This window comes from Gorilla gorilla, chromosome 8 (assembly GCF_029281585.2).
Source record: "Gorilla gorilla gorilla isolate KB3781 chromosome 8, NHGRI_mGorGor1-v2.1_pri, whole genome shotgun sequence".
NCBI classification, from domain to species: Eukaryota; Metazoa; Chordata; class Mammalia; order Primates; family Hominidae; genus Gorilla; species Gorilla gorilla.
In genome coordinates, this window is record NC_073232.2 from 140151926 (window position 1) to 140165614 (window position 13689).

The following is a 13689-nucleotide window of genomic DNA, read 5'->3' on the forward strand; positions in this document are numbered from 1 at the left end:
TGCTCAGGTCCTGGTGGCACAAGCCTTTCCCAGTCCTGTAGCCTTCGGGAAGCGGCGGTGCCCAGGGCGCAGGGCTCTGGCATTGCACACATGGGCTTATGCTGCCCTCTAGTGCTGTGCTCTTGAAATAGCCGCATGGCTTTGCCACTTAAGGCTGATGCGGAATCTAGGGCCTCGTAGGTCTTCTAAAGAAACTGCCTCATTGCATCAAAATCAATGCCCTGCTCTTCTAACAGACGCTCTCTAATGCCCTGTAATGAAACCCATACAGATGATCACCTATCTATGCTCCAGATCTCAAAAGATAAACATAATGTCTTAACTTTAATATAAAGTGGAAGTATAAGAACTTAAAGAAAAGTAGCTTTTATAGCATGGAACTTGTCTTGCAATGAGCTTGACCTACACTCACCAGAAGCAATTTCTTAAATACCCACTCAGAGCTGACACTGCTTCCGCTGAGAAACGCTCGTGGAAGGTCGGGCTGGCCAGCCTTGCTGTAAAGGGCCAGGTGGTGCATACACCTGGCTTTGTGGGCCATAAGCTCCCAGCCACACGTACACAGCCCTGCCATTGTGATGCAAAGGCAGCTGCAGACAGCAGCAAGTGAATGGGCATGGCCACATTCCAACAAAACATCATTTGCAAAAAGAGGCAGTTGGCTAGATTTGGCCCAGAGGTTAATGGTTTGTGGATCCCTGGTCTAGAGCATCCCCTTCAGTTTACAGATTGGGAAACTGAGGCTCAGCGTAGGGGAGGGGATAGTGGTCAAGACTAGGAAATTAGACCCTGAGCCAAGTCCCCTGGCTCCAGCCCATCCATCCCAGCTCTTTGGCCTGAGCTCTGCGGGCTGTGACTCAGGTGGTCTCTCCTCAGGTGTACGGGGGAGGTTTGGTGACCCCAGGGATGATCCCAGGGAAAGGAAGGTCTGTGTTGGGCTTTCTCTGACAACGGCAGTTCCCTCCCATGCCCCCTGTCCTCCCCAGCTCTGATTCATTCATTCACTCAGGTCTCCACTGAGTACCAACCTGTGTCTGCCCACCCTGCAGTCATTCCTCCTGGCCAAGCAGCCTGTGCTGATCACAGCTCCCAACCCCTAGAAAATGAAAATAAAGATATGCAAATTACATCATTAGATACAACAGGCAGACACTCGGTCAAATGGCTCTAAAAGTGTCTTGTCTCTCAGTTCCTCTTCTCACTGTATGGTGGGATAGCAGATCCTGTGATGGGCTCCAGCACTAGCTCCAGGGCGGCCAGGCTGGCTTGTGGCCTCATGGAGGTGGGGACCAGGCAAGCTGGGGCTTGGTAAGGCTCCTGGCAACCCAGGACCCATGGGGTGGCCGAAAGGGCTGTGCCTGTGTGTGTCCTTGTCCTCAAAGTCACTCACTGTAGCATCCCCTTGTCCCCACAGGCCCCTCTTCCCTGCAGGAGCTCTCAGGATGGGCTGCCCCTGCACCACTGGGCTGAGAGGACCAGAGCCCAGGAACTGTCTGTGGTTCCAGGTTTGGGGAAGCTTCCAGTCATATGGGAGCTCATGAGGCCAGGACCCATCTCTTCAGCTAGGCTAGGAGGCCAGTCTGGTCCCAACCTCCTGGCTCCTTACACTGTCCTCATCCTGGGGCCCAGGCTAACAACCAGAGTCAGATCCTGGAAGGACGGTGTCTACTGGGGGTCTGGAGGCATGGAGATGGCTCCTGCAGGGGCTGGAGCTGGCTGAGGTCAAGGGTTCCCTCGGGGCCAGGGAACAAGCACCTTCTACTAGCCTCTTGGGGACCTGGAAATAGCAGACCGGGGCCCACAGACCTGGGCACTTGTCTGGCCCCCTGGATTTAGCCCCATGATAAGTTGGGGAGGCTGAGGATTCACTTCTGTATCCTATTGCTGATGGAGCCTGTCAGACAGACACAGCAGGGATCTGTGATGGCCACGCTCCAGAAACCCAGGAGCAGGTCTCGGGGCTCTTTGAGGGGCCCTGTGGTGAAGCCAGGCTGGGATCATGAATCAGCCGGGACAGGCAGGGAGGATCTGGGATTCTGGAGCAGGAGGAGTGGCCTAGAACAGGAGAGGGCCCAGCAAGCCCAGGTCCAGGCCCCACATTTGACAGAAGGAAGCAACACTGCCCCCCAGGGGAGCGGCCTCCAGAATTTCAGGAAGCGTCAGTGTGTTTGTCTGCTTGGGCTGCCTTAGCAAAGGCCACAACCTGGGAGGCTCCAAGCAACAAAAGTTTACTTTGTCACAGTCACGAAGACCAGAAGTCCCAATCCAAGGCATCCGCAGGGCCACGCTCCCTCCGAAGCCTCTGGGGGTGAAGTCTTCCTTCCCCCTCGGGCCAAGCCCCGGTGCTGCTTGGCTGGAGGGGCATCGCTGCACTCTGCCTCATCTTCACACACCTCTTCCTCCCAATGTCTGTCTTCACTCGGCACTCTCCTCTATATGCGTCTTCATGTCCAAATCTCCTTCCTCTTATGCAGACACCATCGCATTGAATTGGGGGTCCACCCTACTCCAGTATGACCCCATCTTAACTCGACTAATTATATCTGCAATGACCGTGTTTCCAAATAGGGTCACATGGACAGGTGCCAGGGATTGGGGCTTCACCATTCCCTTCTAGGGGATGTCATTCAGCCCACACCAGCGCAGCACTCCCCAGGTTCCCCTGAGTGGGGCAGGCGTTCCCCGGCCTCAGGCTCATCTGTGGAACACAGGCCCTGGGACACACCAGCTAACTCAAGAGTCTCTCCCTGGACAAACATACAAGGGTAGGCCAGGCATGGTGGCTCATGCCTGTAATCCCAGCACTTTGGGAGGCTGAGACAGGCAGATTGCCTGAACTCAGGAGTTCGAGACCAGCCGGGGCAACACAGCAAAAACCCCATCTCTACAAAAAATACAAAAGTTAGCCAGGCATGGTGGTGCGCGCCTGTAGACCCAGCCACTTGAGGGGCTGAGGCAGGAGGATGACTTGAGCCCAAGAGGTTGAGGCTGCAGTGAGCTGACATGGTGCCACTGCATTTCAGCCTGAGTGACAGAGCAAGGCCCTGTCTACAAGAGTTCTCTAAAACCTACTAATTCTCACTGTTATGGGCAGGCTTCCAAAAAGAAGCAAGTCAACATCTGTTCATAGGTAACATGGCACTGAAGGCAAAGGCCATCTCTCATTCACCTTTGTGTCTCCCATGGTGCCTTGCAGATGCTGGTGGGCCAGTGGCTCACCCCAGAGGCCCTGCAGGTGCTTTTTAAAGGAGTAGTGCCCAGGGTGGGAGTAGTCTGAGACTCCCCATGGATGGGCTTCTAGAGTAATCTATCTGTTTACTCATCCCTGTTTCTGAGGCAAATATTTCTCCCTCAACGAAGGTTCTTTTCCTACCATGATGGACTGTCTGAAATGCAAAGCCTCTTCATACCTCTGGTTTTCATCCTTTGTCGACAAAAGAGGTAAAATTTTCAAGACTTGTTGGAAAACTTGTGCCATTTGCAGATGAAGGAGGTGAGAATTAGTTGAGTTCTTAAGAAATCTAGATTTCTGCTCAAGCTCTTCAGAATAGTAATTCTTTACCTTTTAAACAAGATTTATAAAATTACCTTAGAACGGTAAAAACGTTTCTGAGAAAACACCAGAGGTGTTTTTAGATTTCTATGTGTAATACATTCACCATTAATGTTATTCACAATGTTCTTTTTGGCACAGTATTCTCAGATTAATGCGATTATTTGTGAGGTTTAGCCACAGAACCTTGTTGGAAAACTAGACAGAGGATGAAAAAGAGGGCTTCATAACACAAAGGTGAGACAACAGCATCCAGCCACAGTTGGCTGGAGTCACTCTGGCTTTTAGACCTTGGGTGGCTCAATTTTTTATTTTTCTGGACCTTGGTTTGCTCATCTGTCCAATGGACATAGCAGCAGTACAGCCTTACAGGGCTCATATGGTGGTTAAATGAGAAACACAAGAAAGACACTTAGTGACGTATGGAACAGCATTCTAACCACAGACTTCAAGGTCAAAATCCAGGATAGTGAAGGCCTTGGCAAGGGTGGAAGGGGATGGAACCAAGGAGGGGTAGGAACTCGACTTCCACGTATTCGGTGATCTTGATTTCCTTTTTCTCCCTCTCTCTTTTTTTTTGAAATGGAGTCTCACTCTACTGACCAGGCTGGAGTGCAATGGCACGATCTTGGCTCACTGCAGCCTCTGCTCCTGGGTTCAAGTGATTCTCCTGCCTCAGCATCCCAAGGAGCTGGGACTACAGGCGTGCACCACCATGCTTGGCCAATTTTTGTATTTTTAGTAGAGGCGGGGTTTCGCCATGTTGGCCAGGCAGGTCTCAAACTCCTGACCTTGGGTGATCGACCCACCTCAGCCTCCCAAAGTGCTGGGATTACAGGCATGAGCCACTGCACCTGGCCAGACTTCTTTTATGTAAAAAAATAAAATAAATAAGAGGAGATGGTTAAAAATACAAATACAAATAAATAAGAGGAGATGGTAAAAATGCAAAATTACATCTGTAATCCCAGCACTTTGGGAGGCTGAGGTGGGCAGATCACCTGAGCCCAGGAGCTGAAGACTGGCCTGGGCAACATGGTGAAACCCCATCTCTACAAAAAATAGAAAAATTCTCTGGGTATGGTGGCACACGCCTGTAGTCTCAGCTACTCAGGAGGATGAGGTAGGAGGATCACTTTAGCCCAGGAGGTTGAGGCTGCAGTAAGTCAAGATTGCACCACTGCACTTCAGCCTGGACAACAACAACAACAACAACAAAACAAACTTGAGTTAGACCGGAAGCTAAGTTCAGGAGCTCTACTGTGCTACATGGTGACTGTAGTTAGTAACAATGTATTATATTCTTAAAAACTGCTGAGAGAGTACATTTTAAATGTTCTCACCACAAAAATAACCAGCTTGTAAGGTAATGCATATGTTAATTAGCTTAATTTAGCCATTCCACAATATATATCAAAACATCATGCTCCACACCATAAATATATACAATTTTTATTTGGCAATTAAAAACATACAGGAAGAGAATATAACAGACTCTTAGGAATGGTTTTATTGAGATATAATTCACAAACATACATAATATGTACAATTCAATGGTTTTTAGAGGTTGGTACAAAAGCAATTATAGTTTTTGCCATTAAAAGTAATGGCGGCCAGGTGTGGTGGCTCACACCTGTAATCCTAGCACTTTGGGAGGCTGAGGAGGGCAGATCACTTGAGGTCAGGAGTTTGAAACCAGTCTGGCCAACATGGTGAAATCTCATCTCCACCAAAAATACAAAAAATTAGCTGGATGTGGTGGTGGACGCCTGTAATCCCAACTACTTGGGAGGCTGAGACAGGAGAATTGCTTGAACCCAGGAGGCGGAGGTTGCAGTGAGCTGAGATTGCACCATTGCACTCCAGCCTAGGCGACAGAGCAAGACTCTGTCTCAAATAATAATAATGCCAAAAAATGCAATTACTTTTGCATCAACTGAATATATTCATAGATATGTGAAGCTGTTATTACAACTTCAGAACACTTTCATCATCTCAAAAAGAAACTCTGTAACTTTAGCGATCTCTCCCCCATCTTTCCTTCTCCCCCCGAACACTTTCATCATCTCAAAAAGAAACTCTGTAACTTTAGCGATCTCTCCCCCATCTTTCCTTCTCCCCCAAGAGACCACAAATCTACCTTCTATTTTTCCTGATTTCCCTGTTCCACACTTTCATATGGATGGAATCATGGGAATGTGTGCATATGAATGGAGCCATGCACTTTGTGGCCTTTAGTGTCTGGCTTCTTTCACCCAGCAGGATGTTCTCAAGGTTCATCCCTGTTGCAGCATGTATCAGCACTACACTCCTTGTTCATCGCTGAATAATATTCCATTGTATAGACAGATCACATTTTGTTTATCCATTTGTCAGTTGACGAACATTTAGGCTGTTTCTGTCTTTTGATTATTATGAATAATGCTGTAAACATTTGTGTATAAGCTTTTGTGTGGAAATGTTTTCAGTTTTCTTGGGTATACACCTGGGGGTGGAATTGTGGGGTGACAGAGTAATTGTTTAATGATTTGAGGGGCTGCCAGACTGTTTTCCAAAGAGGTCGTACCATTCTACATTCCCACCAGCAATGAATAAGGTTCTGATTTCTCCACATCCTCAACCACACTTGCTGTTATCTGATGCCTTGATTCTAGCCAGATGCATGAGTGTGACGCAGTATCACTGTGGTTCTGATTTGCAGCTCCCTGATAACTAATGTCAATGAGCACAGACTTTTAATATTTTAAATTCTAAGTGATGGAAATATGGGTGTTTGGCATATTATTTTCTGTATGCTTACACCTTGCTGAAAAATGTTTTGCTTACTATTTTGCTTAATAAATAGTAAGGAGGCTTAATGAAGGGAGGCTTACCCAAGTGTCTATCACAGAGTGAGGCCTCAACAAATGATCATGATGCAGTTGCGACAGCAGAGTTGGGTCTGAGCAGCCTTGTCCATGCCCTGGGGCCTTGCCCCTTACTCCCTGCCGGGACAGCCAGGGCAATTCTCAACTCAGGGCCCCCAGCTCTGATGGTCCCCTGAGCACCCACCCTCCCAAGACAGAGTGTCATTCACTCGCCGTCCTTGTAGCAATGCCCCAGAAGTCCCCTAGAGCCCTCTCCTGCATAATTACGATTAGCAAGGATTTTAAAATGCCCTCCGAGTGCACTCCATTGCCGCCCATGGGTCCCCACAACCTGTGCAGTGCCACAGGCAAGTGAGGAAAGAGGACCCTTTGAAAAGGTCAGCACCAGTAGGGGACCAGCAAGATGGTCTTCAGCAAGTCCTGTCCTCCTGACCAGACCTCCTGAGCTCCCAGCACTGTCTTGCCACCCCTGTCCCCTCAGAGCCTGGTCCAGCCCGACTCCACCTGGTTCTTTGCCCTTCCCTTCTCCACAAAGATTCATCTGGAAGTGAGTCTGCTAAGGGGTTGCTCTGGTCATTCATGATCATCTACGGTGCCTTCTGCAATAGACTGAATGCTCATGGTCCCCTAAATTCATGTGAAATCCTGACCCTCAAGGTGATGGTATGAGGAGGTGGAGATTTTGGGAGGTGATTAGGTAATAAAGTCAGAGCCCTCATGAATGGGATCAGTGCCCTTCTAAAAGAGTGCTCCCCCACCCCTCCCCCCGACCCCACCCCACCATGCAAGGACAGGGAGAAGACACCATGCACGAGCCAGGAATCTAGCCCTTACCAGACACCAAATCCACCTGCACATTGACATTGAACTTCCAAGCCTCCAGAAGTGTGAGAAATAAATTTCGGTTTTTTAAAATTTCTGTCTATGGTGCTTTGTTATAGCAGCCCGCATGTCTTCCATGTCACGTGTACCATGAGTACACGTGACAAGGTCAGGACCTTGTGTAACCTCCTAACCACATCCCAAAAACACACTTCTGTTCCCACTCCATTTTACAGATGAGGAAATTGAACCAGCCTTAGGGAAAGCCAAGAGCATCCCTCTGCATCCTCTGGGACATCCTGGGATGCCCTGGTGTCAAAGAAGAGAAGCTGTTGCTACTAGGGGCAGAACCAGGGTTGTACTTGGGGATGTGTGACCCCAAGTCCCAGGTGGTTAAACACCACTCGGCTACTTTCTGTAGAGCAATATCAGTGCCTGACAATGAACTTTTAAAAATGTTTCTTGTTCCTCTTTACAATCTTTATTTCAAAGAATATAAAGAACGCCCTTGGACCCACTACTCAACCTCAGCAGACGAAGCTTGATATAACATCTGCCATGTCCTCGCCTAGGATGCCTGAAAGAGAAGGTACAAAAGAGCTGGCAGGTACACCAGAGGCTCACAAGATGCCTGCTCCATTTCCCTTCTGAGCTAGCCTCATGGGGAAGACACCTAAGGCCTGGGAGTCCATCTGCAGACTTCCAGAAGGCAGAGTGAGGAGCTTTACCCAGCACTTTTCCAATCAGGTAGGAGGTGACATTTTACTTTTGCAGTAGACTGTACACTCATCAGCTCCAATGGGGAGAGTGTTCTCCAGCTTTTCTGCCTTCTCCCAAGTCACCCACATAGGAAGGGCCCGTGGCAGCTGCTCATCACAGCCACCTCCTCTGGGGCAGCCTGGACACCAGGCTGTTGCCACTGATGGCAATGCTAAATCTTGCCCCCAAACACTAGCTTTTTATTTACTTTGGTTGAAGGGCAACAAAACATTATTGTGTGGCTGGAATCAGGCAAATTACGAGCACTCTGTACTACAGTTGGCAACATTCCACCCAGCAGAAGGTCTTGGGTGAGAAAGCGGGATTGTTCCTGGGAGCAGGTGTCTGAGGCGATAAGAAGCCCGTTTATCAATTGGCTTTTCCTGAGTCTCTGGTCTGTATATTCCTCAAATGGAGGCAGAAGCCACAGTGAATGCTCTCATTCAGATCCATGGGGCTAACAAGCTCTTCCATGCAGAAAATTCCTCCCTCTCTCATCACCCTTTTGGCATTAGGGTCCCTTAAAAATTCATGGCTGTGTTTTTCCATTTTATTGAGTCTCCTTTGAAGGTGGCTGTTAGATTTCCTTTCTGCAGAGATTGGGTCTCAGGTAGGGGCAAGGCCTGTGCTATGCAAGCTCTTAGTGCCAATGGCTCAAACAAGTGGCCTTTGAAAAGCTTTATCAATCTTCCTCCTGACTTGGGCAGAGATCATCCCTCCTGAACTTGCATTAAATTGTCAAAAAATGATAAACAGCAGTGGGTGATTTCTGAGGGACCAGGTGGGTCTGGGCTGGCCTGCAGACCGAGGGCATATGCTGTTGACTGTCTGCCTACCGGGGCTTCTCCTCTTCGTTCACCGCTAGAATCTGTCCTCATCTAAAGGATAAATGCTTCCAAGTGTGGTCCATTTATTTTCCTCATGCCCCACCACAGTAAGCTCATGCTTTTTACTCCCAAAGACTGGCTGCAGTGCAAAGTGATAGTTAAGAACAAGAAAATTCACTAGAGTTGCCCTTTGCAGATCCTTGTGAAAGATCCAATGTTTAGATCTGAAGTGAGCTCAGGGATCATAACATTCTGTCATGTGAGGAAGAAAATTGAGGCCCAAAGAGGAAGAGTCAAAGCTCAAGGATGCATGGCCAGTTAGTTGGAAGTCCCGCTGCCTCTTCCTCCCACCCCACTCAAGAACCACTGACTAATTCTCAGAGTCCCTAAAAACTTTCCTGCATAGTCCACATGGTTTTGCCAGAGATGGTGAATTCCTCTTCAAAGGGTTTAATTGTGTAATGTCCTTGTCCTTGGTTCGGAGGCCCCATCTCCTTGTACTTTCTTGTTTCTAGCCTTTAAGCAGGCCTCCTGCTCTTGTTGTGCCCTGACTTGTCCAGACATGTCTGAACATGCCTTGTGCTGCAGCAGAGGGACGACTCCTGCCCCCTCCCTCCCTTACAAATCGCATGTTTACCCTGTTTGGAAAAGTTTAAGTCTTAGCCAACTGGGGTCAGCTTAGATTGTGTGATCCAACTCCAGCCAATGGGGACCAGACACAGAACCAGGAACTAACCGCATTAGGGATAAAAACCCTAAGAGATAACAGTAGATTTACAACTCAAAGTATGCATGCCCACGAAGACACCAGCCATCACTAGCTTGACTGCATCTACCAAGCTAACACATGGGCCCCAAAATTGCTCACTTCCCCCACTCCTGCCTCCTTGGACTAAAATGCTGGTCCAGTTGCTCACCACTTGTAGAATCCAGTTAACAAGAGTGAGGTCTGGTATAAAGAAAGTAGCTTTTTCACTCTAAAGCTGGCTTAAGGGAATAAGTATAAGCTTCCTGCCTAAGGGTACCATTTAGCTTTTGGAGAAGAAAGTGAACACTTGTAAGGGGAGCCTAACATGAACGGCATGCTGGGAGGGTGCTGTGCCTGGAGACAGCATGGAAGCTTCTCTTTACCCTACCCCCTAGTACCTTGTCCTATGTGTCTCTGTCATTTGTTCCTAAGTTGTATCTTGGTAATAAACTGGTAATAGGGAGTAATGTGTTTCCCTTAATCTGTGAGTCATTACAGCAAATTATCAAACTAGAGGGGGGGAATGAGGGAACCTCTGATTTGCAGCCAAGATGGAAAGAAGTGTGGGTAACCTGGGGACCCACTACTTGTGATTGGTGTCTGAAGTGGGGCAGTCTTGGGAGGGTAAGCTCTTTAATTTGGGGAGTCTGCCCAAACTCCAAGTAGATAGTGTCAGAATTGGATTAAATTGTAGGACACCCAGCTGGTGTCCCCACAGAATTGGGGAATTTGGTGTCGATAACTACACATTTGGTATTAGAAGCATTGTGTGAATATGGAGGACTTTTGTTTTAACAGGACAGTGTTAGGAAAAATTAAACCCAGTACGCCTCGCCACCCAGAGGCACCTGTGTTAACAATCTCACTCCTGCCTTTTTCATACAACATCATATTGTACATATCATCTCCTCAAGCGTGATTTTCAGTTGCTTCGTCACATCCCATGCATGGATGTAACCACGTTCTCCACATCTCCAACCTCCATAACTGTCATTCTCCATAGAAACAGAGTAAAACATGGAAATTAGTTTCAAAGGCTTTATTAATATATAGATTCTTAGTCGCAAAATGGAGACCATCTTGGGATCTTAACCTTCCTTTGATAATATTGTTCCAATTGAGTTCTATGTTACAGCATAACAAAAACTAATTTAGAAACCTAACTGCAGGTTAGAAACAGTTCCTACTTACTATAGAAATTCTATTTTATATCTATTTATCTATTTCAATCATGTGACCATTCTCAAAACAGATTTAGGAATTGCCTCGGAAGCCCAAGGTAGCAGCCTGAATGGAAGAAAACCTTCTTGCAGGTAGATTTATTTAGCCTTTGGAATCAGCCGATTCAGAACCAAGACTGTGACTGAGTTGTGGAATGCTACTTGGGGACAAGGCTCTCAAGGAAGGGGGCTGTTTTCCTGTGTGGCCTGGAAACTGGTTCAAACAGCAGTTCTCAAAGAGAATTCCCCAGGACAGGGGCCAGAATATCCTCCGCCTCCCACTTCCAGGACAATCGCCTAGTCGTCCTTCAAGCCTCAGTAAAAGAATCTCTTCCTCTGGGACGACTTTACTACTGACTCATCCAGATAATTGCTCCCTCTACTGGGCGCTTGTGGTACACTATCCTTATTCCGCTACTGTCTTCTTGTATTTCCATATTTCCAGCAGTCAGCATAGCAGCTCACCCAAGAAGGATGCCCATGCATTGTTGAAAGAAGGGATGGGGCCAGGAAGCTCAGCTAGGTGCTGTTACGTTCACGTAAAACTAGAATCAGCAAATTAGAAGTGGGTCATGGCCTTCTACAAATGAGTGTCTAAACAGCAGAGAAGCAAACTGAAAGAAAAAACAAGCAGCAAGAAAAGAGAGCATTTATCTAGAAAGGAAAAATCCAGAAATTAAACAAATACAGAGATCTGAGACCATTGTGTGTAGAGTCCAATAGTCCAATGGGCACACTAGTCATCTGGAAGCCACTGTCCTGGCAGAGGGTAGACCTGAGTGTTGCTGGTGACAAAGATAAATGGTCACCTTGGATCAAGATGAAGATGCAATTTAAACACAACCTAGTTTTTTTTTAAGTCTTCTGTAGTTTGAGGAGTCAATACAATTATTCCTCCCTCTTTCCTAGCCTGTTCTCCAGCATTTAAAGATAGAAACAAAGAAAATTATGGAATACATCAGTCTAAAACTAAACCTACAGGAAGCAGCCAGATCCTTTGGAGAGCATGCAACAAGCAGATTTCCTTCAAGATAAAATGAAGTATTTCATGCTACAGGGTTTTTGGGTGGCCCTCCCACTGGGAGCTTCTGCTACAACAGAACCTGGCTTGTGCATTTAAAACCTAAAAGCAGGAGGATTTACATTTGCCACACAGCTTGCTTCCAACACTACTGAACACTTCCAGATGATGCAGGGAAAGCTCTTGAAGATTTAAAAAAAAATACATGTGATTACAAACTATTGTATAACTTCGAATTTTTATAAAGACATAATGGAGCCCTCACAAAACGAAAAGTTTGCCAGGCATGGTGGCTCATGCCTGTAATCCCAGCACTTCGGGAGGCTAAGGAGGGCGATCACCTGAGGTCAGGAGTTCAAGACCAGCCTAGCCAACATGGAGAAACACCACCTCTACTAAAAAATACAAAAAAAAAACTTAGCCAGGCATGATGTTGTGCACCTTTAATCCCAGCCACTCAGGGGGCTGAGGCAGGAGAATCACTTGAACCCAGGAGGCAGAGATTGCAGTGAGCCAAAATCATGCCACTGCACTCCACTCTGGGCAACAGAGCGAGACTCCATCTCACAAAAAAAAAAAAAAGACAAGAAAAATTAATTCCAATGCAAAGAAAGAGTCCAGGGTTGGGCATGGTGGCTTATGCCTGTAATCTTAGCACTTTGAAAGGGCAATGCAGAAGGATAGCTTGAGGCCAGGAGGTTGAAGCTGCAGTGAGCCGCGATTGCACCACTGCATTCCAGCCTGGGTGACAGAGTGAGACTCTGTTGAAAAGAAGAGTCCAGAACAGTTATGGCCAACAGACGTATATTCAGCAACCTCACTCACTCTAAGAAGGCCAGCTTCAGGGAGTATATTTACAGACCAGGTGGAGCAGGGCCTTGGACTGGTTAACACAGAGACTGGGTGTGCACGAAGGTGAATTGCTGATGGCAGAGTGAGTCTTCCAAAGATTAGATGCAAGCCATTTGGAAGTGTTGACACTATAAGTTTTAGTGTTGAGGACCCACGAGATGATGAGATTATTTTCTCTAAATCAGTTAAAAACTATTCAAATGCTTTTTAATAGTGATACAAACTCCAAGTTAACAAGTTAATCTGAATTTTTGGCTGTTCTCCGTTGATCACCTTTTGAAGAAAGGACCTTTTCCCAAGTCTAAGAAGCTACCCACAGGAAAGTAAATAATCACTAAAGAAATAGAAGATTGTCTTCAAGATTCAGGACTTTTTGGATTCCTGGAAATTCTATATCAAAACCTAACTGATGGGAAGACCAAAACCAGGTGTGTGACATTTATTTAATAAACTAGATTTGCCTGATTTATTCCAGAATGGCAGAGTTTGGGTGGGAGGCATCTACAGCATCAGGTCTTAAAAAGTGGTCCCAGACTCCTGGAGGCTCCTGAGACTACACTGTGAGGTTTGCAAGATCAAAACTATTTTCATAACAATACTTAGATGTTATTTCCTTTTTTCTTTGGGGATACTTGAACAGATGGTGGAAAAGCAATGGTGGGTGAGATGGGTTGACCTTACCACAGTATCAAGGCATTGGCATCAAACTGCACAACTTGTCACTGGGGACATCACCACCCCATACTTGGAGGAGTGTGGATGATTTGTCTAGTGCTATCTGTGGAGTGTTGAAGTCCCCCACTATTATTGTGTTACTGTCTATCTTTTTTCTTAGGTCTAATGGTAATATTTTTATGAATCTGAGAGCTCAGATTTTATTATATGTAAAAATGCATATATATTTAGGATTGTTATGTCTTCTGATTGAATTGGTCCTTTTATCATTATATAATGTCATTCCTTGTCTGTTTTTACTGTTGTTGCTTTAAAGCCTGTTTTATCTGATATAAGAATAGCTAT